Source organism: Erpetoichthys calabaricus, chromosome 14, assembly GCF_900747795.2.
Source record: "Erpetoichthys calabaricus chromosome 14, fErpCal1.3, whole genome shotgun sequence".
Classification (NCBI taxonomy): Eukaryota; Metazoa; Chordata; class Cladistia; order Polypteriformes; family Polypteridae; genus Erpetoichthys; species Erpetoichthys calabaricus.
Genome location: NC_041407.2, coordinates 12,088,628 through 12,115,708, shown reverse-complemented (window position 1 = coordinate 12,115,708; position 27,081 = coordinate 12,088,628). Strand labels below are relative to the sequence as shown.

General features: G+C 39.2%; 1 protein-coding gene across 2 annotated transcripts in view; it reads right to left on the bottom strand.

Moving 5' to 3' along the window:
- The window catches only part of usp36 (ubiquitin specific peptidase 36), a 49,507-nt gene extending 31,596 nt beyond the window's left edge, over window positions 1–17,911 (bottom strand). The window contains exon 1 of one of the 2 annotated variants that reach the window (XM_028820062.2): window positions 17,747–17,911. The gene's annotated coding sequence lies outside the window, so the exon portion shown is untranslated. Of the gene's footprint in view, window positions 1–12,959; window positions 13,107–17,746 lie in introns of those variants that run through there. The other variant, XM_028820061.2, reaches the window with a different exon arrangement.
- Window positions 17,912–27,081: the final 9,170 nt, after the last annotated feature.

Genomic DNA, 27,081 nt, shown 5'->3' with positions numbered 1-27,081 from the left:
ACCAGTTGCGAAATGTGAAGCCAGCTACTGACTAGGTTCTGTTTACACCTGTGAAAGTGTCTTTTTCAATACAATATTAGGAAAAGAACAGAAGTGGTAACAAGTCATAAATAAAAAAAAAGACTGGCTTCTACCGATTATGATGAAATGAAAATGTATAGAACCAGGTACAATTACCCTGGTTTAAGATGTCCTTTAAAACAGGTCAGAACAGAATAGGTGTTTACTGTCTCAAATGCAAACAGCTCTAAGACAAGAACAGATGGCAATGTAAAACAGCAAAAAAGATGCTGTTGAGTAATTCATTGCACAATTTGACAGATGTTGGTGACCACTGAGAACAAGGCCATGTAATGATATGGAAGGACAAAATATGTCTTCAAACTGAAAATAGTCAAAAACACTTTTATCATAACCTGTCTAAATATAGCAGGTGATGGATTCATATTTAGACCAAGTAGACAACAGTCAAGATGGATGATTCCAAAACCTTGACATTGCCGGTGTCTTTGCTGTACACCATGCAGCAACAATAGTAGTAAAAACGATCTAAAAATACTTCTGTTTTATAAATGTTAGGAAAGTAGGAATCCTCTAACTGAAGATCTAAAGTTTTAAAGAAAGGTTAATATTTAACTCCAATGGTCAGAAATGCAATGTTAAAAGTTAATAACCTAGGAAACTGGAGAATTGACTGAGGAAAACACTTATATCACCAGTCTATTTAACTGTAAGTAACTGACTTTAATACACTAAATGTGTTTCCTCCAATTATTCTTTCAAGAAATTGACCAGCTTATCCAGTATTAAAGCTGGGCTCCCATTACGAGATCAGATTATGTTTACTCTTATTGTTTTCAGTCAGATTAACATTAAGGAGTCATCTATACAATGATTAAGACACAAACAAACATAAAATTCTCAAACCTATTTAAACTAATTTAGGGTAGTGGGTAGGACAGTGGCTTAGGGGCAGTAGCCGATTTCAACAACACTAGCTGAAAGGCTGCAATCACTCCCAGACAACACAGCACTCCATTACAGAGCCCACTCATTCACAGAAATAACTCAACGTAGGATATAAACCCAGAATACAGAATCCGTGAAGCAGCTGTGTTAACCACTGTAAATTAAATTTTAAAATAAATTGGTCAGACGCTATGCTACAGTTAGGTTTGATGCACATTTTAACTTTACATTAATGGGAGAGAAGTGGTAAGAATTTTGTAAAGCACATAATTGTAAATTAATCAAAACTAAGATAAGTTTTGGGGAGCACGCTGCTGTTTCCAAGCATGCACGTAATAAGGGACTAGAGTTAAGAGCTATCTCATTTTAATCAGTCCCTACAAATGTACAACATACAACTAAGATGGGTGAAAAGTTTATGGAAAATCTGGAATAAAGTGTAAACAGGAAAATTAAATTAAAATCTTTAAACAACACAATCAATAAAATAAAAACAACATCACAGTTTGAAATATGCACCTAAAAGATATATGAAAAACCATCCACTTTCAGGACCCATTTAGTCCAAATTTTGGTTCAGTGGGAGTCAGGGTGCAAAAGAGAAAAACTAAATGTAACTGGGGTTATAGGCCACATACATACTCATACATCTAGCAGATTTAGACCTCTACATTAATGAGTGTGTTTGGAATGTGTAATGAAGACCAGAGGATACAGTGACACACAGTTACCAGCAAAGAATCACTCAGCGTGACAGTCCCTCTTTCTTTCTAGTCGTCCCCACCCCCCGAAAAGTGAATTCCAAGATGTAGGAGTAACAAGCAGTCAGCCTCACCAAACCAGGCTAAAGGGAAAACTCCCCTCTGCCAGCTGCTGAATCAGCAGCTAGATGAAGCATTTTGTTATACAATAGTGAGCTTCCCTCTCAGATTTGCTGCACGTTTTCTTTCAGTTATATCTGACCCCTCCCTGACCAATCTCAGAACAAGTCCCCAGTCGTTACTGGTGATAAATTAATTGCTCAGGGCAGTGCTACTAAGGTGGTAAAAGTAAAATGCAAATCAAGGACACAGGGATGAGATGTTAGCAGTTCTACCGCACAACTAAAGAAGATGTTCATTAGCCAGATGTAAATCTGTCACTCTTCACTTGTGATATGACTTCTCTTTGCCGTGGCTCCCTCTCAGCCTCACTGCATGCAACACCTGTTACTACAAGCAAATGTGAAATGTTTACATAGTAATCGAGTCTGAATTTAAGCCCACTGCTCGTCACTGTGCCAGAATGTCATCCTCACGTAAAAGAAAACAAGAAATGAAAGCACATATACCAAGAAAATTATGGTTTTCCTTCTTTTATTCAAACGAGCTGTATATACCCGGCGTTGCCCGGGGCAGAAGTAACCTAATCGGTCAAACACTTACATATATACCAAAGTAAACCTAATCGGTCAAACAGTTACATATATAAAAAAAGCGAACCTAATCGGATAAACAGCTTCATATATACAGAAGCGAACCTAATCGGACAAACAGCTAATCTATATACATAAGCAAACCTAATTGGTCAAACAGTTACATAAATACAAAAGCAAACCTAATCGATGAAACAGCTTCATATATACAGAAGCGAACCTAATTGGTCAAACAGTTATGCATGTGCAGAATAATTTTACAAAGATTATGCGTGTTAACAATCATTAAAAAGAAAAGATTGAGGAACTCTTCTTCTATATGTGATGAAGCTGGATGAAGCTGACTTGACGAAGACGTAGGTGGCATAGATTGGTTTTTCTAAAACAGAAGAAAAAAATGAGTATCTATTATTATTTTAAATTAGAATGAAAATGAGAACCTTGATTAGAGATAGATTATCCGTATTAAAATATGTGCATGAATAAACTTTTGCTAACTCTCTAGCAAAAGTTTATTCATACAAATTGGCATGGGATGGCTTTGTGAAAAAGTAAAAATTAGATAAAAATAAATTGAGAATGCGTACTTCGATTTGACTGAGATTATCTGTAATGATGAAAAAAAAGTTTAGTATGTTTTTTTTTCCCATACGGGAAGGATGTAAAACCTTACATAGGCACCCTTCAGCCCGTACTGAAGGGTAGTGTCAGATTCTTACTGACTAAAAAACACCCTTTTTATTCCACAGCTACCCCAAAAACCACTATTAGGCATTACTTTGGGGTGGCAGTAGTTTAGTTATGAAACAGCTGGGTCCTGAAAAAAATCTGTCTTATTAGTGGCTTCATCACATATAGAAGAACAGTTCCTTAATCTTTTCTTTTTAATGATTGTTAACACGCATAATGTTTGTAAAATCATTCTGCACATGCATAACTGTTTGACCAATTAGGTTCGCTTCTGTATATATGAAGCTGTTTGATCGATTAGGTTTGCTTTTGTATTTATGTAACTGTTTGACCAATTAGGTTTGCTTATGTATATAGATTAGCTGTTTGTCCGATTAGGTTCGCTTCTGTATATATGAAGCTGTTTGTCCGATTAGGTTCGGTTTTTTTATATATGTAACTGTTTGACCGATTAGGTTTACTTTGGTATATATGTAAGTGTTTGACCGATTAGGTTACTTCTGCCCCGGGCAACGCCGGGTATATACAGCTCGTAAATTATTAAACAGTAAAATCTTCTTCTGTAATTTGCTACCGTGGCAATTTGTGTGTCTGTCCAGGATTTTAAATGACCTGTAGCTCGCAAACCGTTGCACCTATACAGTTGAAATGTGGTACACATATAGTACGTCACGTCTACTATCCGCTTTATGGGTGATGATTGTTTTAGTCTTTTTATCTTTATTTTATTTTATTGTACAATTAAGTCCTATCTGCGCACAGCAGGGCAGCCGTGGGCGGATGCGTATGGTGTATTAACTCGATGTTATCGTGCATTGTGCTGTCAGTGGTATTTTGATAAAAGAATTTGAACAACATATAAGAAGCGTATAAATTATTAAACAGTAAAACATTAACATTTAAGAAGTAAAGTTACATTAAGTACTACTGCTGTGCCTTTGGGTATACCTCATTTTTTGTTTGCCCATTACATGCTTAAATGTATACATTTTTTGGTGCACCTACCCGAGAACACGCGACATATAACCGAGCGTGGGAGAAGCATGGATTTTAAACACGCGTTGAGTTGATGTGCTGCTCTCCCTCGTGAAATAACTGGTAATGTTTGAGTAAAATGTACAGCGAGTAAAACGACATTAGCTCCTATTTTTTTTTTTACGATCTCTGAGATGTTGCTTTTTTCGGTTCAAGGCTTCATAAGCTCTTTTATGTTGTATGGTGTACTTATCCCAAACCATCATCTTTGAATGTTGCAAGACTTTCGCCTTGTATGTAGATCGGGGTAATTACATTCATTGCATTCCTAGTCTGAATCACATTGTGATTGTATGGGTGGTTACCTGGCACTGTAGGGTTGCCACCCGTCCTTTAAAATACGGAATCGTGCCGCGTTTGAGAATGAAATTGCGCGTCCCGTTTTGAATCAATACTGGATGGGATTTATCCCGTATTTTTTTTATCATTTTTTTTTTTAAAGCAGCGTCTCATGCAAATCATCCCACACGCATTTTATGAAGATGCCTCCTTTCCTACTTTTGATTGGGTAATACTTGATGTCATCGTTAGTTTGATTGGTGTTTTTAACTGTCCAGTGAGTAGGGCGTGTCTTTCAACCGTAAGCAGATTTTTTGCACTGGTATCACTGACCTCGACGACGGCGACGTTATACATCAAAAATAAATTACGATAAATGACGATTTTAGCGATACTTTATTACGACGGCGGCTACATAGACACGATCAAATAAAAACAAAAAAATCAAATAATCATTCTACATTTTCAAAACGTCGAAAAAACGACGGAATGAAAAAAAGGCCCACCCGACGACCCACCCATTCCATTTTTATATATATAGATTTTACACCTTATATGCCCATTTTGACCAACAAAGGGAAATGCAGCCAATATCTGACATTCAGACCTTTGGGAAATGTGTGTTAAGGAAATTTTCCAAATAATCTTTAGAACTGTTGAAAGTATCAGAACACAATGTAATAGTCTCAAACCCACTTAAATGCAATTTATGGTCCACATAAAACCAATTTGCATAAGTCCATCACAGAGCCCACACATCCACTATGATACAAGCCCAATTTAGAATTAGCAATTCACCTAAACTTCACATCTTTGGGATGGGGAAGGCACCGAGAAACAGAGAACACGACAAACCCCACGCCAGTAGCACAGGATTTGAAACTCGGAGGATGGATCAATGAACCAGAATCTCAGAAAATTGCGTCATTGTGCCCATCCCGTCACAAGCAATGCTTTTTAAAAATTATTGTGCAGTATTCAACAGGCAGGCAATTTAAGTAAGAAACAGTCATTTAGATAGCAATTGGGAGAATATTAGGAGAATATCATCATATGTAGCATTTGGTAAAAACAGCTGTGTATTGTAAATGTTTAAAAATGAAAAAAAAAAATTCTTTTATTAAATAGTGCCAACTAGTAGATGTGTCTATGGGGAAAGAACTTCTGTCTGTTTATTGTTTGATGATGAAGAGGTACAAAAACAATCCAAATAAGATATTATATGTGATGAGAGAACTGAGCAAAACAGGCTGCAGCTGCTGACAACAGACGCTCAAAGAAGTGACAACCAGTGTGAAGCACAAAATCACTATCGGCACTATGCTTGCTGAGCAGGATTTTAGCTGACAGCAATCAACATACAGACATTGCAAATAGCACAAATGCACATTTCTGCAACAGCTTTTCATACAGTAAGCAGATGTCAATATCTAAAAGACCCAATTACTGCAGCATGACCCAAATACACCAGAATATTTAGTGACTGAGGAAACTACAGTATATTTTGCATCGCATAGGCAGAGCAAATAATGAATGGCTCCTTCACTAAAAGCACAAATACTAGCATAAATCTGTGGCCATTGCCTACTAACAAATGACTTAGCCAAATATATGAGTGTACGTATTTTATATTATATATACAAACACACACACACACACACACACACACACACACACACAAGTATATTATATATATAATTATATATGCACCTCAATAGAGTATCATCTAAAAGTTAATTAATTTCTGTAATTTAATTAAAAAAGTAAAACTCATAGGTTCTTTACGCACAATTATATTTCAAGGGCTTATCTCTTTTCATTTTGCTGATTATGGCTTACAGGTAATGAAAACTCAAAATTCAGTATCTCAGAAAATTAGAATATTACATAAGACCAGTTAAAAAAAATTATTTTTAAAACAGAAATGTTGGCCTACTGAAAAGTATGCCCATGTACAAACTCAATACTTGGTCTGCACTCCTTTTGCATGTATTACTGCATCAATGCTGCGTGGCACGGAGGCGATCAGCCTGTGGGACTGCTGAGGTGTTATGGAAGACCAGGATACTTTGATCGCGGCCTTCAGCTCGTCTGCATTGGTGGGCCTGGTGTCTCTCATCTTCCTCTTGATAGATTCTCTATGGGGTTTAGGTCAGGTGTGTTTGCTGGCCAATCAAGAACAGTGATACCATGGTCATTAAACCTGGTATTTGTACTTTTGGCAGTGTGGGCAGGTGCCAAGTCCTGCTGGAGAATTAAATCCGCATCTCCATAAAGCTTGTTAGCAGAGGGAAGCATGAAGTGCTCTAAAATTTCCTGGTAGACAGCTGCGCCAACTTTGGACTTGATAAAACACAGCGGACCAACACCAGCAGATGACAAGGCTCCCCCAAATCATCACTGACCCTCAAGCAACTTGGATTCTATGCCTCTCCACTTTTCCTCCAGACGCTGGAACCTTGATTTCCAAATGAAATGCAAACTGACTCATCTGAAAAGAGGACTTTGGACCACTGAGCAACAGTCCGGTCAATTTTCTCCTTAGCCCAGGTAAGACACTTCTGACGTTGTCTCTGGTTCAGAAGTGCCTTGACACAAGGAATGCTGTGACAGTTGTAGCCCATGTCCTGGATACGTCTATGTGTGGTGGCTCTTAAAGCACCGAACCCAGCTGCAGTCCACTCCTTGCAAATCTTCCCCAAATTCTGTGCTTCACAATCCTCTCAAGGCTGCGGTTATCCCTGTTGCTTGTGCACCTTTTTCTGCCACATTTTTTCCTTCCACTCAACTTTACATTAATATGTTTGGATACAACACTCTGTGAACAGCCAGCTTCTTTAGCAATGACCTTTTGTGGCTTACCCTCCTTGTGGAGGGTGTCAATGACTGTCTTCTGGACAACTGTCAAGTCAGCAGTCTTTCCCATGATTGTGAGGCCTACTGAAACAGACTGAGAGACCATTTAAAGGCTCAGGACACCACTGCAGGTGTTTTGGGTTAATTAGCTGAGTGGAGTGGGACATCATGAGTCTACAATATTGAACTTTTTCACAATATCCAAATTTTCTGAGATACTGTATTTTGGTTTTCATTAGCTATAAGCCAACATCAGCATTATGAAAAGAAATAGATGCCCGAAATATATCACTGTGTGTAATGAATCTATATAGGAGTTTCACTTTTTGAATTGAATTACTGAAATAAATTAGCAATATGAAAAGAAATAAATGCCTGAAATATATCACTCTGTGTATAATGAATCTATATAGGAGTTTCACTTTTTGATTGAATTACTGAAATAAATTAACTTTTCCATGATATTCTGATTTATTGAGATGCGGCTGTACATGTATATGGCTACTTGGCCTTTTAGCAAACCACATTGTATTCAAAGGCAAAGGAATATTACATTTTAACAGTGTGGCGATAGTATGCTTAGCACTATATTCAAAGGTCACAGGAATAAAGTTTACATTATGAAAAATAGTTTACTATAGTGAAAAAAAAGGCTAAGACTGCAGTTGAACTCGCCATACCTGTTAACACTTTGTACAGTGTTGACTCCATTAGGCAGCATGTTAGTGGCCAACACAAAAATGGGAGAGCATAACTGTGCTGGAAGGTCCACAAGCAACTAAATGTGACACAGTCATGCAAACTGACATGGCCCAATTAAGAGATTAGCTACTTCCACAGGCAAATATGACAATCAACGACTTGGACTTGTATAATGTGACATCAGCTTTAGTGTATTGTGACCACTCTCCATATGTCTCAAAAATTGGTCCTCACTAAGAAACAAGACAAGCTATTAATACTATGGCATTCAGTTAACATTCTGGGTACCACAATAAATATTCACACACTTCAAAATCATTGTGGGGCATTGTGGAAAACTTGAGACAATGTCACACTGCACAACTTCTTGTCAGAGAGAATACCAAATTAGAGGACAATGTAACAATTTTCCAGCACAGTTTCACATTTCCAAAGTATCACAAGCTCTCCCCTTTTTCTGATTGCCAATAACATGCTGCCCAATGGAGCCAAAGTCTGTCTCTCTTGTGTCTCGCGTCCAAAATACCCAGGTTGTTTATTCTGCATTATCTACACTGCGCATTAGTTGTATGCTCTCATACATACACAACAGTCAAACTTTTTTTGATCTTTTGAGAGGAGTAATAGACGGTTGGATTGAGTCATTGGGTACATCAAACTACACGACTGGTACGAATCGCACAGATTATATAAATGAAGTGTGTGAATGACTATTGAAAAAGTCATATAATGTGACAATCACCTTTAGTTGGAGATGTAGGAGAGAACAATTGCTTTTTGGAGTCATTATGAATACTTTTGGATCAAATAAAAAGGCAGAAAGCTCAGGAATCCTCTACTGAAAGAAATCCCTCACTAACAGCATGTAGTACTGTCATCACCATAAATGCCATAAAGTGCTCAAATAAGCATCCCAGGGTGTACTGTATAGCACTGTAATTTCACTTGTCTTGCTGCCAATGTCCTAATACCAACATTTAGATAAACAATGTACTACCTTAAAGTTACTTCTTCATACTATAACAATATTTGCAAAGCAACACATTACGATTAAAACAAAAAAATAAGCATCTTAAATTGGGTGAAGTTTTGGACTATGAAGAATAAAATCATTATCACACTACTGTACTATTCCTAACTGGGGAAACAGCAGCCCATTTTTCTGCCTGTAAGAATCATGAGACAGATTATCAGAATGCAAGTTATAGCCTGTTAGGCCACTTTTCTAGATCTAGCAATGTATGAGACACCCTGTACCCTACAGTCAGATAGAAAAGGTTATACACTAAATAGATGGCATTATTTTACCACCAAATGTCCCTCAAGGTTTTCAGTTCAGGATTTTATGAAATACACTGTATTACTATCATCCCCAACTCAGAAACAATGGATCTCTGGTGGCTCTGAAAATAGCACAACAGTAAGTAACCCTGGAGAGGGTTCTATTCCATCACAGGGCCCATTCACACACACTTACTCACTCCCTCCCTCCCAAACACCACAGCAAATTAACCTAATCTACACATTTATGAAAATGATGGAGCAAAACCAGGGTACACAGGAAAAACATGCAGATACTGGGAGAATATGGAAATTCCATACAGCATCAGCGCGCACTGTTTCACCCATGAACCATTGTGCCAACCACACATAGACTGCTTTTGTCAAATGTGCAGACAATTTACAATGTCATATATATATATATATATATATATATATATATATATATATATATATATATAAAGAATCATCAAAAGATGAGATCCAGGTGTTACTACCACTGGCTTAAGGTATTATAACAACTTAACTCTAAAGCTGCTGGCACACTACTGGGAATGCTGCCTTACAACAACTGATCCCATAATTAAATTCCCAGCTGGAGTATCACAGGTATGGAGTTGGCCAGTATTCTACCCATTAAAATTCCACCTCAGCACTTCCAGCGATATGCAGGTTGGTGAAATAACGGGTAGTAATAATAATAAATATAAACACTAACTATACATTTCTTGTTTGAATGTATTATTTTCAATTAATTTGGGCCTGTTGAAAACATTTCATTATCAAACCTCTTGATCCAATTTAGGATCATGGCAGACAACAGCATAAAGCAAAGACCAACCCAGGACAGGGCACTAGTTCATCACTGGGTCGACCTGTGTAAACATCCACGTGGCTACTTTGAACAGCAACTTCAACTAATACACACATTTTTAGAATGCAGGACGAAAACCAAACTGCATAGAAAAACCCACTAATGGAGAGGTAGAACATGTACAAGCAGTAACCAGGTGCTGGATTAAAACCCAGGGTGGACCAGTAAAGCAGCAGCCCTAATCACTGCAACACCATGATTCCTGTTATGTATTTTAAGCATATTACGTGCCACATGGTATTACAGATGTTAGTACTACTACATCATATATCTAGCAAACTAGAATATAAATTCCAGCCTTGTCACTTTCTCTGTGTAACATGTATATTTTCCCTGTGGTTGTATTCACTTTCAAAGGGTACACTGGTTTCATCCCACTTTCTTAGCTGTGTGTTAGTTTACTTTGTGATTTTAAACTGGACCTGTATTATTGATAGTAGATATACACTTCTCCTCAAAGCTGATTCTTGACTTGTGCACAATGCCACCAACATAGTCGCTGGCTTTGTTACACAGTTTGATTAAGCTGGCCTAACAACGAATAGATGGATATTCACAAAATACAACTCTGGAAAACTATTTTTTATTATAAAAGATTTGTGCCTAAATCTTCAAATCCCTCACCCTTACAAAGCAAAATAATGACTTAAATATTTAATCTCACCCGAACTATACCTTAAATGGTGTCACTGTCACTAAGAATGTGACACAAATTATAGGTCACATAACGAGTCAGTTCCTTATAGTTATATTTCCTTCACGATTCTCCTAAATTATTTCTATTTTCCCCAAGGTATAAATTACACAGAGATTTTGCCAAGTACCTGCCATGAAAGTGGAATATAAAGTTAAGCAAAGTGGGCGTTATTGTCATACCATCTATACACTACCTTGGTACATTACACTGTGGTTTGAAACTAGGTTTCTTAAGATAAGATGGCTTTACAACAAACCACTATGGTAAAGCTAACAATTTTGAGGCAAAGTGATAAAACAGTGCATCCTCACAGCTCCAGGAGCCTGTCCACTCTCTGTGTGGTCTCATATTGCATGTTCTCCCTCTTGACTGTTTGGGTTTTCTTTCTGAAACTTTGATTTTCCTATCTGATCTCAAAATGTACACAGTAGGCTAATTGGCCCTGTATGGGTAAGCATGTGGATGGGTGTACAGCACTGCAAACTAGCATGTTAAATGGATACCACCTTGTCAGTGGTTGATCCCTGCAACCTAGAATTCCAGTAACAGTTTCCATAATTAACCAACCTTAAGGAAAAGAGATTTCAACCAAGATATTGCAAGTTCACATGCCAATACTTTACAAGGGAAAATATGTATTTTGACTAACCATTTCAACCTATGGAGACATGAGGTATATTATAATAATCCTAAAAAATACTCTTTAAGAAAGGGGTCTGTGTTGGTGAAATGAAGAGTATAACATATTAAAAGATGCCATGTAGGCATATTAGTAAGCACTGCAACCTCCCAGGTCCAGCAGACTGACTATTCTCTGTGTGTTCCCCCCCTCAATGGTTTTTCATCTATTATCCCAAACGCTACATGTCAGGCAAATTGAACATAGTTTACGCATGTGCATGTGGCACTGTTAGTCAGCATGATAACTGAATGCCACCTTGTCAGAAGTCGATCCCTGTGATTCAGAACCGGGGTAACATCTTCCAAAACTAACCAATTTTAAGGAAAAGTGATTTCAACCAAGATGTGGCAAGTTCACATGCCAATGCTTTACAAACGAAAATGTGTTTTCTTGACTAGCCGGATAGATACCGTATACTCATAAATATAATCATAAAACAGACACTTTAAGCACGGTGTCTGCAATCATGAAATTTACAATATGACATTAAATACACCATGTTGGCACAGTGGTTAGCACTGCTGCCTCTCAGCAACAGAACCCTGGTTTCAAATCTCCAGTGTAGAGTTTGCACAGTCTGCCCCTGTGCCTGCGTTGATTGTCCTCCCAAATCTCGAACCTCGACAGATTAACTGAAAACTCTATAAACTGTCCCGTTATGTACACTGTGACGAGCTGGAGGTCTGTCTGTCCATCGCTATAGGGATCTGAGCTGTCTGACTTCCTCCAAATAGATATGCAATTTAAGACAGGCGGAAAATTGGCTGTAATTCTATGAAATTTCTGAATAAGCGTTCGTCCCGATTCCAAACACCAGAAGACGCAGAATGTTAATAATATAGAGATTAAAACTAGAAAATGGCTATAAAGCACGGACGTCAGCGTTACGTAAATAATAATCATGAATACGCGTGTAGAGGGTGGTATTTTCGCTTATGGGTGGAAAAAAAATGAACCAAGGGATGGACAGTTTAAGTACGCCACTTCGATACCCAAGTCATTCCTGTATTTTAGAAACAAAATTGCCGGGAAGTGAAACCCGTCGTATTCAGGCACACGACTCGATGGGTAACCATTTCAATCGCAGCCCTTTCGTTTTGAACCGAACATGCTGCAGTCATCTCAGACAACACGTGCAGTGTGAAGGTCGAACATCTCTTACGTTACTGCTTTGCCGATTCGATTTCTACTATTGGAAACTTCAGTAACGCTACGCAAATAAACATTGTGACTGAAATGGACCAAAAAGGAAACTGTTAGCAGCGTTTTAAAAATGTCGCCACGTCTCGCGGGTACGTCACTCCTAGATAAGGTACACACGCGCTCGCAACGTGAGACGAACAGATGCGCCAAGGTTCTTGACTTAAGCTGCAATGTGGACAGCGCCCCACGTAAATGCAACACGATTACCATTAACAAAGAACTCCATGCCTGAATAAACATTCGTACTGACGCGCTGAGACATTCTTATCGGGTTTACCTTTTCGTAACGTATATGCTGACCCCAGTGACTCCGTTTAGTTCGCTGGCGTAATCGCTAGGCTTGTATATAAATATATTTGCCTTCCCCAAATTTACATTCGGCCCTCCATGCAGCACCGGAGGTTAGAATAGGGGGTAAGCAGAAGACGAGGGGCGGACCGAAAGTTCACCCCAACCAATCGATATGCGAATATACAGATGATTGAATGCTTACGTTATCCAATTGCAGAGCACGTATCTCGCCAACCCCGCTTGTCAATCATGACGACTCAGTGAATGACGTCATGTTCGGAGTCCACGAATTTCGAAGACCGGGAATCCATTTTAAACAGGGAAAGAATTCTGTTTTTGCTTTGCAGCAAAGCGCGGAACGGGAGGGATACTTATATTTTATTTGGTTAATCGTTCAGAGTTTGTAGGAATAGTTAAAAATCAGAACTTTTCTAGAATAAAAAATATTCCACAGAGCCGGAAGTTTAATTATGTAAACATCCCCTATTGTAATGTAATGTAGTTACTCCTCCGCCGTTGTAGAAAGCAATACTGTAGTACCACTGCTAGGACAAGCATACAGGTACCACTGCGTTAATGGCTTCCAAAAAAAGGTCCGTTTGCATTAGTTTTTATATATTTACCGACATATATTACGAATACGTTATATCATAAAAACTGAACGTGGGATTTATAAATCTGTTAGTGATTATAATACAACAGAGATACGATATGTAACATAGTTAAGGGGTTTTCTTAGTCTCGAGTATCCTGATGACCCCCGAATCCTGTATGTAATTGGTTTACCATAGCCTACCAGTTCAAGTGAATAGGAAACAGTGTTGCAAACATCTATTACTTCGGTTGATTGGCAATTCTAAATTTGCCCTTAACTGAATGAGTGTGTATGCACAATTGTGCCCTGCAATAAACTGATTTTCTATACAGAGCATATGATGGAATAAGCCCTTGCTCACCACAGTTCTAATTAAACTAAATTACGTGGATCACAGAATTAATTATAAAGAGTTAATCAGAAAGGCTGCCTCTAATCTCAGGAGTAACCTGGATGTCCTGAAGTCAGTCGCAGAAAAAAAACAATCTTGCCTAAGATGATGTTTATGATGAATATCTCATATCCTCTGTACATCCTGCTTACCATACTAATCCAGGGAGCACTACTTTTAGATTTAACCAGTCTATAACACACGTCATCAGGTTAGATTATGTTTTTTCTTCTATTTTAATATGTTAATTTTTAACATATTACTTTTGTTTCTGCATAGAAAGTGCTCAGAGAGTCTCTCCCAGTAGCTGTCCTTCCCTGACACTGCATGGCCGGGACACAAACAAGGATTGCTGGAATTGTAAGAAGCAAGTTCTACCACTGAGCTAAATGGAGAACTCCATATAAGGCCATGTCAAATTATGCAACTTTCCTGGCTGTTTTCAGCTGAAGCCTTGATTTATATAATTTTAGAGAAACAGGGGCAGTTGGACTTCTGTGAATCCCTGCCCAGCGACTCACTTTATAACTAGTCTGCAACTTTCCACGACAAAAATCAAACTTTAGTCGTAGGGGTGGGCTTTGTGTTAGTAAATAATGTAAGTACAATTCATCTAATGCAGCGACGAGAAATAAGAAGCGTGGGTATTTTGGACCTCACAAACATGTACCATGGCAGAATGGAAAAAGAAAACAAAAAGGGGTAAGATTGTGGCTGAACTCACCATACCTGCTAACCCTTAAAACAGAACCAGCTCATTACTATCTGTCAAAAAGAGGTGTGAGCAGGACTGTGCTGGAAGGTCAGCACACAGCCAGTAAGTGTGACATGTCCAGCAACTTTCAGTCACGTAAATGGATATGGTCTGATGACAACATCACCAACTGCAGTTGTCAAAGTCAAAGTGAACTTTATTGTCATCTCAGCCATATACAAGTATACAGATAGACGAAATTGCGAAGCTCAGGGTCCACAGTGTAACAACATGACGTGCAAAAAATAAATTAAAAATAGAATTAAAATTTAAATTTAAAAATTAAAATGTCAAGTCTGACATGTCCAACTACAATGCCATGTAATGTGACATAGACTTTAGCCGGAAGCTAGTCTGTCTGCTGATTTGTGATGGAGCTTCTTGTGCAACAAAAAGAGTTGCACATGGACCATTGGTTACAATTACTTTCATATTTTACTGTTTATGCTTTTAATATGTGCAGTTTAGTTTAATCCCTTTGAGAACAATAAATTATCAGTAAATTATTAACAATACAGTGTTAATCTGTGAAAAGTAAAAAGAATCATAGCTACTGTACGAGAATGATGAAATGTCTGACTTTTCTAAAAACTAGCAGAGAAACAACGTATTAATTAAAAATAGAATTAAAATTAAAATTTAAAAATTAAAATGTCAAGTCTGACATGTCCAACTACAATGCCATGTAATGTGACATAGACTTTAGCCGGAAGCTAGTCTGTCTGCTGATTTGTGATGGAGCTTCTTGTGCAACAAAAACAGTCTCTCTCTTGCACATATACCATTGGTTACAATTACTGTACTTTCATATTTTACTGTTTATGTTTTTAATATGTGCAGTTTAGTTTAATCCCTTTGAGACAATAAATTATCAGTAAATTATTAACAATACAGTGTTAATCTGTGAAAAGTAAAAAGAATCATAGCTACTGTACGAGAATGATGAAATGTCTGACTTTTCTAAAAACTAGCAGAGAAACAACGTATTTTAGCCTATGTGTAGGAAGGAAAAGTTGCACCATTCCATGTTTTCACTAGTTCCGGTAAAGGGAAATTTCTGTTTTATTGCCAATGCCTTCTGACGTCACTTTTTTAAAAACACATGTGAAATTTCTCAGGCAAAATTGGCATCTGTGATTACAAATAAATTTCACAGAGACCTCCTTGATATCATGGTCACTGACTGATTTCCTCCAGGGTCATCATGACAACAGCAATTCTTAATTAAATCAATGTTCCTCTATGAGCTGTTTTTTTAAAATCACTTCAGTTATTTGGACTGGTTTTGTCTTATTCAGTACTTCCTCTATCATTCATTTTTTTATTTCCCATTGTTTAACTATCTAAATCTTTCTTTAAGAAGTTATAGTGACAGTTTGCCTGTTGCTTCAATTATAAGGTATCTAGTAAGTGGTATAGAATTCTCAGCAGCAGTGCCAATGATTGTGTTGTACTATCCATTGAAAAGTGCAATGTATTTTATTATTACATACATCACAACTGATAGTGGATCGCAAACATTTACGCTGAATACACCAAAAAGAGTGCCGGATGGAAAGAAATCGTCTTGTATTATGTAGAAGGCATCTCTCCTAAAAGTATTAAAAAAGCATATCCCCGAATATGTATTCTGTGGTTCCTACGAGTATGTTTGTCATGTTCTATGTAAATCTAACGTCACATTACACAACGTCTGGTTATAGCTTATGTCTGACTTGCCAACTGCAGTTGCTGATCTTGTCATCGGACCATGTCAACTTCCATCCATCCATCCATTTTCCAACCCGCTGAATCCGAACACAGGGTCACGGGGGTCTGCTGAAGCCAATCCCAGTCAACACAGGGCGCAAGGCAGGGAACCAATCCCAGGCAGGGCGCCAACCCACAGCAGACCATGTCAACTTAATGACTGAAAATCACTGGATATGCTATCTCCTTTTCTGTGACAGTGATTGTGCTGTATAAAGTTTTAACAGGTATGACAAGTTCAGCTAAAATCTCAGCCTTTCTTTTCTTTTGTTCATCCTGTTGTGGTACGTAGAACACAAGACATCAGATAGACAAGCTTGTCTTCGGTATGTGCGGTCCAAAGCACCTACATTCCTTATTCTTCACCACTGCATAATATGCACTATACTTATAGATGAGCTTTCATTAGTTGTCAGGTCTCATGCATACAGAACATACCCCATGACTAAAGACAAAATGAGTTTGTCAGCGAGTCTCTGACTCGTTGGAGTGAGTAGCGGGGCTTGTCAGACTATACAAATGGATTCATGGATTACCTCAGACTCACTAAGATTATGTACATGAAGGTAGCAACTGAAAACTGCTGGAACTGGAGTCAAACGTGACATGGACTTAAATCTTTATAGTAGATTTAAACGAAACTAAATGATGTTTTCTTCCAAATACACACACATTATTACTGAGTATCACTTGGATCAGTTTGCTTTACTGCAATATATTCAATAATGTCATTTTAGAGGTAACAGTAAATTAAATTTACCTATACAGCTAGAATCTATTGGTGCCCCGTCTACGACTCGGCTCTGTCTTGCATCACCAGCAGCTGGCACAGACTCCACCCCCACTGAATGGCAAAGCGGGTTTTTAAAATGGATGTTTGGAACAAATGACATCTGCATCTGGGCACAAACACCAGGAAATGCAAGTTTTTTTGTGTTGTTGGTAATAAATTGTCTCAAGTAGTAAGTTTGTAACGTTTCCCTTACCTTATTGGAGCGATTGATGTTTACGGTAAAAAAAATCAATGCAATAAACCTAAGTGGATGCTTACCAATATTTTATACATCTTAACCTATCCACAGTAAACTGCCTTTTCTTTAATTACCAAAGAACAATTTTATAAAGTCACTTCTGTCTCTGTAATTCCTAAAATAAACAACGTAATGACTAATTCACAGTATTTCGCACGAGGGCAGCGAAATTCGCGTCATTCATTTTCAGCAGCTACTTGCACTTTCCAAAGCCGTCTACGCCCCCTAAAGAAAGAAAAACAAACAGCCTTACCCTGGTCGCATTCGCCAACGTTCAGTGCGGGCGCTGCCAGCTTCTCTGGGCAGGCGCTTACAAAATACTTGCTCTCTGGTTTTCCCTTCTGCTTCGCCACAATAATTTGCCAACCTCAGCCCAAAGACGCAAAGCAACCCACTCGTGCGCCAACAGCACGTGCGGAAGACGTGTGTACAGTCCACGCGCGCGCGCCCGGCCGCCTCCACGTGGCACAAAGCCAAACCAATGGCAACAGGACTGCAAACGAAAGGGGCGGGGCTAAAACGAGTTTCGAATTCTCCCGTTTTCCAATGGGTTCGTGGTGGGGTAATCATCTTCAAACACCAAAGATCTTGAATGAATTTTGGAGCTTTCTGAGGTGCAAACTGAAAATCACCCGTACTGAGCTAGTTTTGAGCGATTTTGAACTTCTTCGGTACATGAAAGTAAAACCAGTTGACTGAAGGACTGAATAAAGAATATGCAAGAAAAGAAGCTACCCAGGGAGATACTGCACCTACAAATGGTGAACTAGGATTTAAAGGAGCACAGCACCGTTGGACAGTCCTTTTTAATCAAAAAAGTACATATCCATCAATTTAGATATATAATTCATTATGCAAAACTATTATACCTTTAAAGATTCGTCATGGGATGTGCGTGTTGACAAAATTATGATTTTAAAGATAGTCGCGTTGGATACAAATACGCCTATTTAAAAATGAATTGGCCACCAGCACATTTTGTTCTACTGCGAGGAGTAGCATTGCGTCTCTACGCCAGTGCTGCCTGGGCGGAAATGCGTCATGAACGGGGAAACAAGTGACGATGAGGTATTTTTAAATGTCATCCCAATCCCGTCCCAGTTCAGACGTGTTTCTATACTTTACTGCTTAACTAAACCATTTCTTAGTTTATACACTGACTGGACTGCGGTGGCCTGGCGCCCTGCCCGGGGTTTGTTTCCTGCCTTGCGCCCTGTGTTGTCTGGGATTGGCTCCAGCAGACCCCCGTGACCCTGTAGTTAGGATTTAGCGGGTTGGATAATGGATGGATATTTCAGGCATGATACGTGTAAATAAATATAAAGAATATGATGTGATTGTATGCCATAAATGATGTAAGGTTTGTTAAAGACTGTCTTAATGTAGGTGTCATATTTAGCCTATTTTGATATTTTGCTTTCGTTGCAGTGACAGTCGAAAATCTAATCTCACATAAACATAGAGAAACAAACTGGAGTGTGCTTCTTAAGTGCTTGTTGACTTAAAAGTTCACATTCATTATGGCTTTTTTTTTTTTTTGCCAAAAATTTGTCAAGAAAAAACAAGTCTTCAAATTTTTTAACATAACTTCTTTCATAAACCGATCATTCTTTACTTGTTCATTGAGATGAAATGAATCCAGAATCCACAAAAAATGTCTCGAGTTCTGACATTCAGAAAAAGTCTTTAAATTTAACTGATGACATTTTGTAAATGATTGATCACAATAAGTTTGAGTTGATTAAAACTGTAATCTTCATTTCCGGTTTTTGCCTCATTCCTATGGTCAGTTATGTTTTGAACTCATCAAAGAAGTTGTTTCTCAATTCTTTGTATCCAAAGTTTAATTTTCTACTTTGGGCCTTCTGTCTTATTACACTTGACGAGTACTGATTTATGTTTTTCCTCAAGTGATCAGTTAAACTTTTCCAAAAGCTTTTGACACACACTGGAGTGGTTTGCAGCTGAGCGTGAAGCGGACAAGAGGAGGATCAGCACCTCCAAGTCTGAGGTCATTGTTCCCAGTTGGAAAAGGACAGATATCCTCTCCAGATTGGGGATGATGTGCTGCCTAAACTGTCCTGGGCTTTAGGTAGTGACTGAACGACAGAAATGGGCTTCCTTCGCAGGGTGTCTGGGCTCAGCCTTAGTGATGGGGTCCGGGGTGCAGACATTTGGGAGGAGTTCCAAGTAGATGTGCTGCCTCTCCACATTTTAAAGGAGGCAGTTGATGTGGTTTGGATATCTGATTAGAATGCCTTCCAGGGGCCTCCTTGTGTTCATTATGGCAGGGGACATCCAGGCAGACCCAGAACATGCTGGAGTGTCCGCCAGAGCAAGTTGGCAGCAAAAAGGAACATCTGGGCGTCATTGCTTAGAATGCTGCCCCTGGGACCTGCAGCAAGATAAGTGGCAGAAAATGGATGAATGGAGTCAATGTGTGTCTATATTCTTGTTAGCACAGGAGTTTGGAGAACTGCACACGAAAGCCATTCCTTAATGTAAATTCTTGTAGATAGCCATTGGATGTGCCTTCCACACCATAACAGTAATAGACTTGAGCTCCCCACTGCTTCTAAGTAGAACAAGTGGCTTTGGGAACTGAACTGATTGGATCATATCCTGCCAGGATAGGCTCCGGCTCATTCTAAAGGATATGTTTGGCTGAATTAGGCCAGCACACCACAGGGCACACACACATCAGGGACAATTTCAGATCGCCAATGCACCTAACCTGCATGTCTTTGGACTGTGGGAGGAAACCCACACAGACACAGGGAGAACATGCGTGTTTTGTGTATGGAATGTTATTTGATTGTAGTGAAATAAAAAAAAAAATTGAATCATTCAGTTAACACCTTTCATGTCCTCCATTTCCAGTTTGAATATACACTGGGCTGCGATGGGCTGGCACCCTGCCCGGGGTTTATTTCCTGCCTTGCGCCCTGTGTTGGCTGGGATTGGCTCCAGCAGACCCCGTGACCCTGTAGTTAGGATATAGTGGGTTGGATAATGGATGGATATACACTGGGTAAGTGTAAGTCTTCAGGCTCCTTCACTTTCTAAACACTTTATTGTGTTGCAGATTACTTTTTAAATGGACACACTTGCCATTTTTCCCAATTAATGGACACTCAATAAACCATAATGACAAAGTGAAAACATGTTTTCAGAAAAGTTTGCACTCCAAATTGTGCTCAGGTGCCTCCTGCTTGCTTTAATTCTCCTTGAGATGTTTCCAGAACTTAACTGGAGGCCACGTGTGACACATGGAGCCGACTGGACATCATTTAGAAAGGCACATGTGTCCCTCTGCATCACACGACAAAAACCAAATCATGAAGTCCAAGGAACTCTTTGTAGACCACCACAATCTAACTGAGGCGAGACCTAGATAAGGACAAGGAGATAAAAAACATTTATGAATCTTTTGAGTTTTCCCAGGAGCACATTGGGAATAATGCAGTACTTGACTCATCCATCCATCCATCCATTATCCAACCCTCTATATCCTAACTACAGGGTCGCGAGGATCTGCTGGAGCCAATTCCAGCCAACACAGGGCAGGGTGCCAGCCCACCACAGGACATACACACACACACCAAGCACACACTAGGGACAATTTAGGATCACCAATGCACCTAACCTGCAGGTCTTTGGACTGTGGGAGAAAACCGGAGCACCCGGAGGAAACCCACGCAGACACGGGAAGAACATGCAAACTCCACGCAGGGAGGACCTGGGAAGTGAAGTATTTGACTCAGTAACTGTAAAATCGGAGAAGTTTTGGAACCACTAGGAATTTTCCTAGAGATGGCAGTCTGGCCAAACTGATTTACCAGGCAACAAGGGCCCTTGTGAGGTAAGTGACTTGGTAACCCAATGGTCACTCTGACGGATCTTCAGAAGTCCTCTGCTGTCAGGACGACAACCATCTCAGCAGCATTCCATCAATCAGGTGTTTATGGCAGAGTGATGGGTCGGAAGCCACTCCTGAGTAAATGGTCTATGACAGTGTAAAGAACTCTGAGAGCATGAGGAGAAGGATTCTCGGGTCTGATGAGACAAAAACTGAACTCTTTGGGCTGAACTCTAAGCACCATGTCTGGTGAAGACCAGGCACTGCTCATCATTTGTCTAATGCCATCCTTACGGTGAAGCATGGTGGTGGCAGCATTACTCTATCGGGGGTTGGGTGTGCAGGGACAGGGAGACTGGTCAGAACTTAGGGGAGGATGAATGCAGCTAGATACACTGAGGTCCTTGAAGAAAATCTGCTCCAGAGTGCACTCCACCTCAGACTGGGGCAACAGTTCACCTTTCAGCATGACAATAACCCGAATGATACAGCCAAGATAACGCTGGAGTGGCTGAACGTCCTGGTGTGGCCAGATATAAGCCTCTTAGGACGTCTGTGTAGAGATGCTTTCTATCCAGTCTAATAGAGCTTGAGAGGAGCTGATAGGAAGAGTGGGATAAACTGCCCAAATCCAGGGGTGCACAGCTTGTAGAGACTTAGCAAGATGACTCCAAGCTGGAATTGCTGCCAAAAGGGCTTTGTGAATTAAAGGTGTGAATACCTCCATGAATGAGTATTTCAATTTTTTGATTACTACATTTTCAACCCTTCTGAAAACATGTCCTCACTGTTTCATTAGGAGTGTAGAATGATGGCGAAAAATGACACATTTATAAATTTAAAATTATATCTATAACACGATAAAGTGTGCAAAAAAATTGAAGGGGTCTGAATCCACTCTAACTACAGAATGACTTAATTTGGTAAAATTCATACACTTCTGCACATGTCACTTATTACCACACTCATTTCAGCTGTGATCAGAATATCCTGCTACATTCCATTGACGGACCAGTTAGGTTTACTGGCACTGTGTTTTTGGGGGGTGGCCCTGTGATGTACTGATGCCCCTTCCAGTGTTGGTCCTTGCTTTGTACTGCTGGGATAGGCTCCATTTCCAACATGATACTGCGAAAAGTAGGTAAGAAATTGGGCAAATGGCCGCTGATGTTTAAGCTGTAAAAATAGACACTCTAAAGTGCAGTTAACATTGCTGCCAGAAGATGGCAGTCGCAACATTTTAATAAAGAAAACTGCTAAACTCCACAGCGTTTGCTGGTATCTACTACAAGCTTGTAAAGCTCTACCAGAATGACTTTAGTGAACCTCTTCACACATCACTGAGGGCTGGTTTCAAGAAATCCTTCCGCTTCTATTTACATATGCAGTTTACCACACACATAAATGCACATTAGGCCTCCATGAACCTCAGGTGGATTAACTAGTGGATGGAAGAATGGACAAAATAAAACTAAAGAATGATCAAGAAATGATTTCAAGATTAATCCTCACCTGACACAGTGAGACATTAAAAAAAGAGGGTCACCAGACTGGCAGGGGTTCCAGGTGCAGAGATAACACAAAAGTGACAAAGAGCAGGAAAAGGACCTGCTAAGGCCCTCAATGAGAGAAGGCGACCCACACACAATGTGGAGCAGGAGTGAACCACCAAGGGCCATTAGAGAAGACTGCTGGTTTTGGGGCATTCCTACAAGGACACCAATGAAACAGCAAGGTCCTAGGGAGCTAACATGAAGTCAGTGCAATTCCCATAGGCTACTAGGGGCCAACAAATAGTTGTTGAACGGGATTGCATATGCCTAGATCCCATTTTAAGCCTGAGTAGAGTTCAAGGGTGCAATGGTGTCAGTGGCCACCAGGGGACACCATGGCTTTGCTGCTCCTAAATTTCACAGATCCACTCCAGGCACTGGAGCCAAAGACTGAAAAAGCCAAAGGGCGGAGATCCGGAGTGAGGATAAAAGTAAGGTGGAAAGGATTCAGGCCTGGCCTGACTGCATATAATGAGAAATGTCAGGCTGCTTTTATATAAGTTGTATGAACTGTTAGATCTCATGGTGAGTCATGGCGAGTTTAGGTACTGTGACATTTTGGGTACTGTGGAGAACTGGCTTAAACCTCTTATTTCAGATGCTGGATGGGTTTCATCAGCAGCAGCTCCCTCATATCCATGCCAGACGTTCTTATGTGTCTCTGACTGTCCTTGAGTGGACCAGCCAAAAGCCCAGAACTAAATCCCAGAGAATGGGTGTTATTTTCATATAAAATGTTTTTTTTTTGAGCTTCTGTAAAATTTTAATTTCCCCTGGGGACAAATAAAGTATAATTTAATCTAATCAAACTGCTATGGCAGGTGTTCATGAGGATTACTTTAAGTGGGGAAACAAAAAAAAAAAAAAAACGGGACATGGAAAATGCAAGAGGAAAGTGAGAAGTGCAAAGTCTGAACCCAAAGAATCGTCAACCTCAAAAGTGAAAACATGAACATCCAAACACACAAGCTTGAATTCCTCAGCTGTCACTAAATTGAACAATTCGTTGTTTAGAAAGTAACAGTAGGATAGATAGATAGATAGATAGATAGATAGATAGATAGATAGATAGATAGATAGATAGATAGATAGATAGATAGACAGATAGATAGATACTTTATTAATCCCAATGGGAAATTCACAATAACAGGATAACAAGTAGAATAGTCGGAGCATGAGAACACAGAAAAAAATCACGTGACTGGCAATGAGTACAGCAACTCGGGGTCTAGAGGACACCACTAGGGGGCAGGTAACTCAATAATTGTCCCAAATGCACAACTCTCCTCTGGCAACAAATGAAGTCAGGAGGATCGGCAAGGTGGCCATTGAAAAATCACAGAAGGAGAATCAAAATAAATCTAAGTAACAGAACAAAGGAGACAAGCCAGAAAGGATGTATTAACACACTCCTGTCAATGACTTCATTGTATTAATCACAGAAAATTGTCCATCCATCTTCCAATCCCACTTATCCCGAGTAGGGTCAGGCAGAGCCCATCCTAGCAAGGATAAGGTACAAGACAGGAACAACCACCCCAGGGTGCCAGTCCATCGCAGGGTGAACACATTCACACTCTAACATACACTGGGGCCAATTTAGCAATGGCAGTTCACCCAACCTGCATGTCTTTGGACTGTGGGAGGAAACCTGGAAGAACACAGAGAGAGCATGGAAACTCCACACAGGGAGTACCCTGAATGTGAGCCCTGGTCTTCTTACTGTGAGGCAGCAACACCATCACTGTGCCGGCCTACAGAAAATGGTAAGAAATGGAAAGTAAACATTATATAACAAATGGATATGAAAAATAAACAACAGGTTGAAACAAATTCTACATAAAATTGAGAATACAGCTATCCAGGGATGAAGACTCAGTGCCCAAAACCTTCAACTCAGACTCCTCAGTTTATGGTACAGTAGCAATGACGTCGATGCCACTCTTTGTAGACTCTTATGTTTGCTATTGTGATTGAAAGCACACGACATATAAGATACGAGGTACTTCATCATCAGGAAACTTTTTGGCATCCTAAACTGTTATAGTTTGGGTTTAAAGGTCGTAGCAATGCCACTGTGGCTTTTTTATATTATTATTATTATCATAAAATACTTAGAAAATTAAAAAGAGGCTGTAATTTCACCAAAAGACTAGAAGAAAAATTGTTTAATTGAATTTTTATAAGTGAAATTGTAAATTTTAACACATTATATTACAATTTACATTAGTCAGAGTCAGTACATTACTGACTCCAACTCCTGTAACTCAATAATTGTTTCCGACTTCAACTCAACAACCCTGTAGCTATCAAAACCTTATTTAAGTTCCATCCATTTTCAACATCTGGTTTATCTAGTTGTGGGTCACAGGGAGCTGAAGCCAATCTGAGCAGCTTTGGGTACACTCAGCGCAGTCCAACAATTCCACAGTCTGACAGTCACTATTAGCCTAATATCCCAGTAAGTCATTCATGAAAATCTAAATTATTTATTCAAGAATATGAAGAATTTTCAAACAACCACTAGAAACAAAACTGAGTCTAAACTTTTATTTGATAATACTGTATATTATATCCATTGACTGAATGTCCACATGAATATACAAAGCATCAAAGACATGCACAGTCTGGTTTTCATTATACAACAAACTTTCATGTGTTTCCAGCACAAGAAGTCTCAGACTTAACTTTCAGCAAACATTTGAAAAAGACAAAAACAATTAACAATACAAAATATGTAAAAAAAAAAAAAAACACAAAACCACACAGATCATCCAGACTTTAAATTATGATAGCATTACAAAGGACATTTAATACTAGAAAAGCAGAGTACAAAAAAGAATGTAAACTTCTTTATTACAGGAAGGAACAAAAGAAGTTGGCCGCTTTATGCAGGGCCTGAATATATGATAAACACGAACACCATCAAGGACTAGTTGTGTGAACTTTTATAGGCCACAACTTTATGTTAAAGCAAGTCAGGAAGCAGCAGTGCATGTGAATCTCAATCCCCACAGTAATCGATCCGAGGCTATCCTGCCCACTGACACCTAAGGAAAACGTAACTGCAGTTATGAAATTTACCATTATCATTACCATTTACCTTTTTACCATTATGTGACAACACCAAGGGCCCTGCTCCAAGGCTAAAATAATTACATGAATCATTTTCAAATAGAAACTTACAGTGATGGGGTCAATATTGGCAGAAAATAAGTAAAATGTATGTTAAACAAGTAAATTAAAAGGTGAATGTGTTTGCCCAATTTCCATCCCATTACTTTATATGGTGTGGCACTACCTAAATTACTGTTCTTAACCTGAACTCTGTGTTACATTCAGCAAACATAGCAGTACTCTAAATGACCAACACATGTACAGTAAGTGCTTGGGCCATTTCCTTATTTGAAACTGTGAATAACCTACTGCATGACAACAAGAGTCACCAGATTACGGGAAGCACAAGTCTTCTATCTCATCTCATTTCACACAGAAACTCTAGCTGTGTTGTATTATAAGGAGGAAATCAGAAGGCACTTACGATTGATAAAACACAGGTTTCAAAATTATGTTGGAACATTTTACTGTTTAGCTATTTGTATACCTACATCATGACTAAAAGCCATGAGGGCTCCAATTTGCTAACACTCCCTCTCACCCCTTCAACCCCTAATAACTAATGTGTGGTGAACATACTGGCGCAACATGGCTTCCCTTCACATCACCCAGGTGGATGCTATACATTGGTGGTGGTTGAAGTGGCTTTCCCCTCTCTGTAAAGAGCGGAGTGTCTTGAAAAGCGCTATATAAATGCAATGTCCTCTTCTTCTCCTTCTAAAAAGAGCCTTGTCCTAGCATGCTAGCATAACCCACGCAGAACAAAGCAAGATAAGGATACCAGCAGCCGTAATCTGCACCTGCCTGCTTGGTAATGCCAGTGAATCCATGCTGGTTACTCAGGTAGGAGAAAAATGAAAAAGGATCCACTTCCTTGGATGTAAAAGAGAAAATGTGTAGGAAATTACACTTCAAAATGTAAAAAAAAATAATACTGTACCACCATCACTTACTTGTAACAATTACCAAGCATGTCATCTTTTATCTAACCTGTAATTCACAATGCACTGTTAGCTGCATTAAACTGGATTAAAAAAAAAAACAAAAAAAAAACAACAA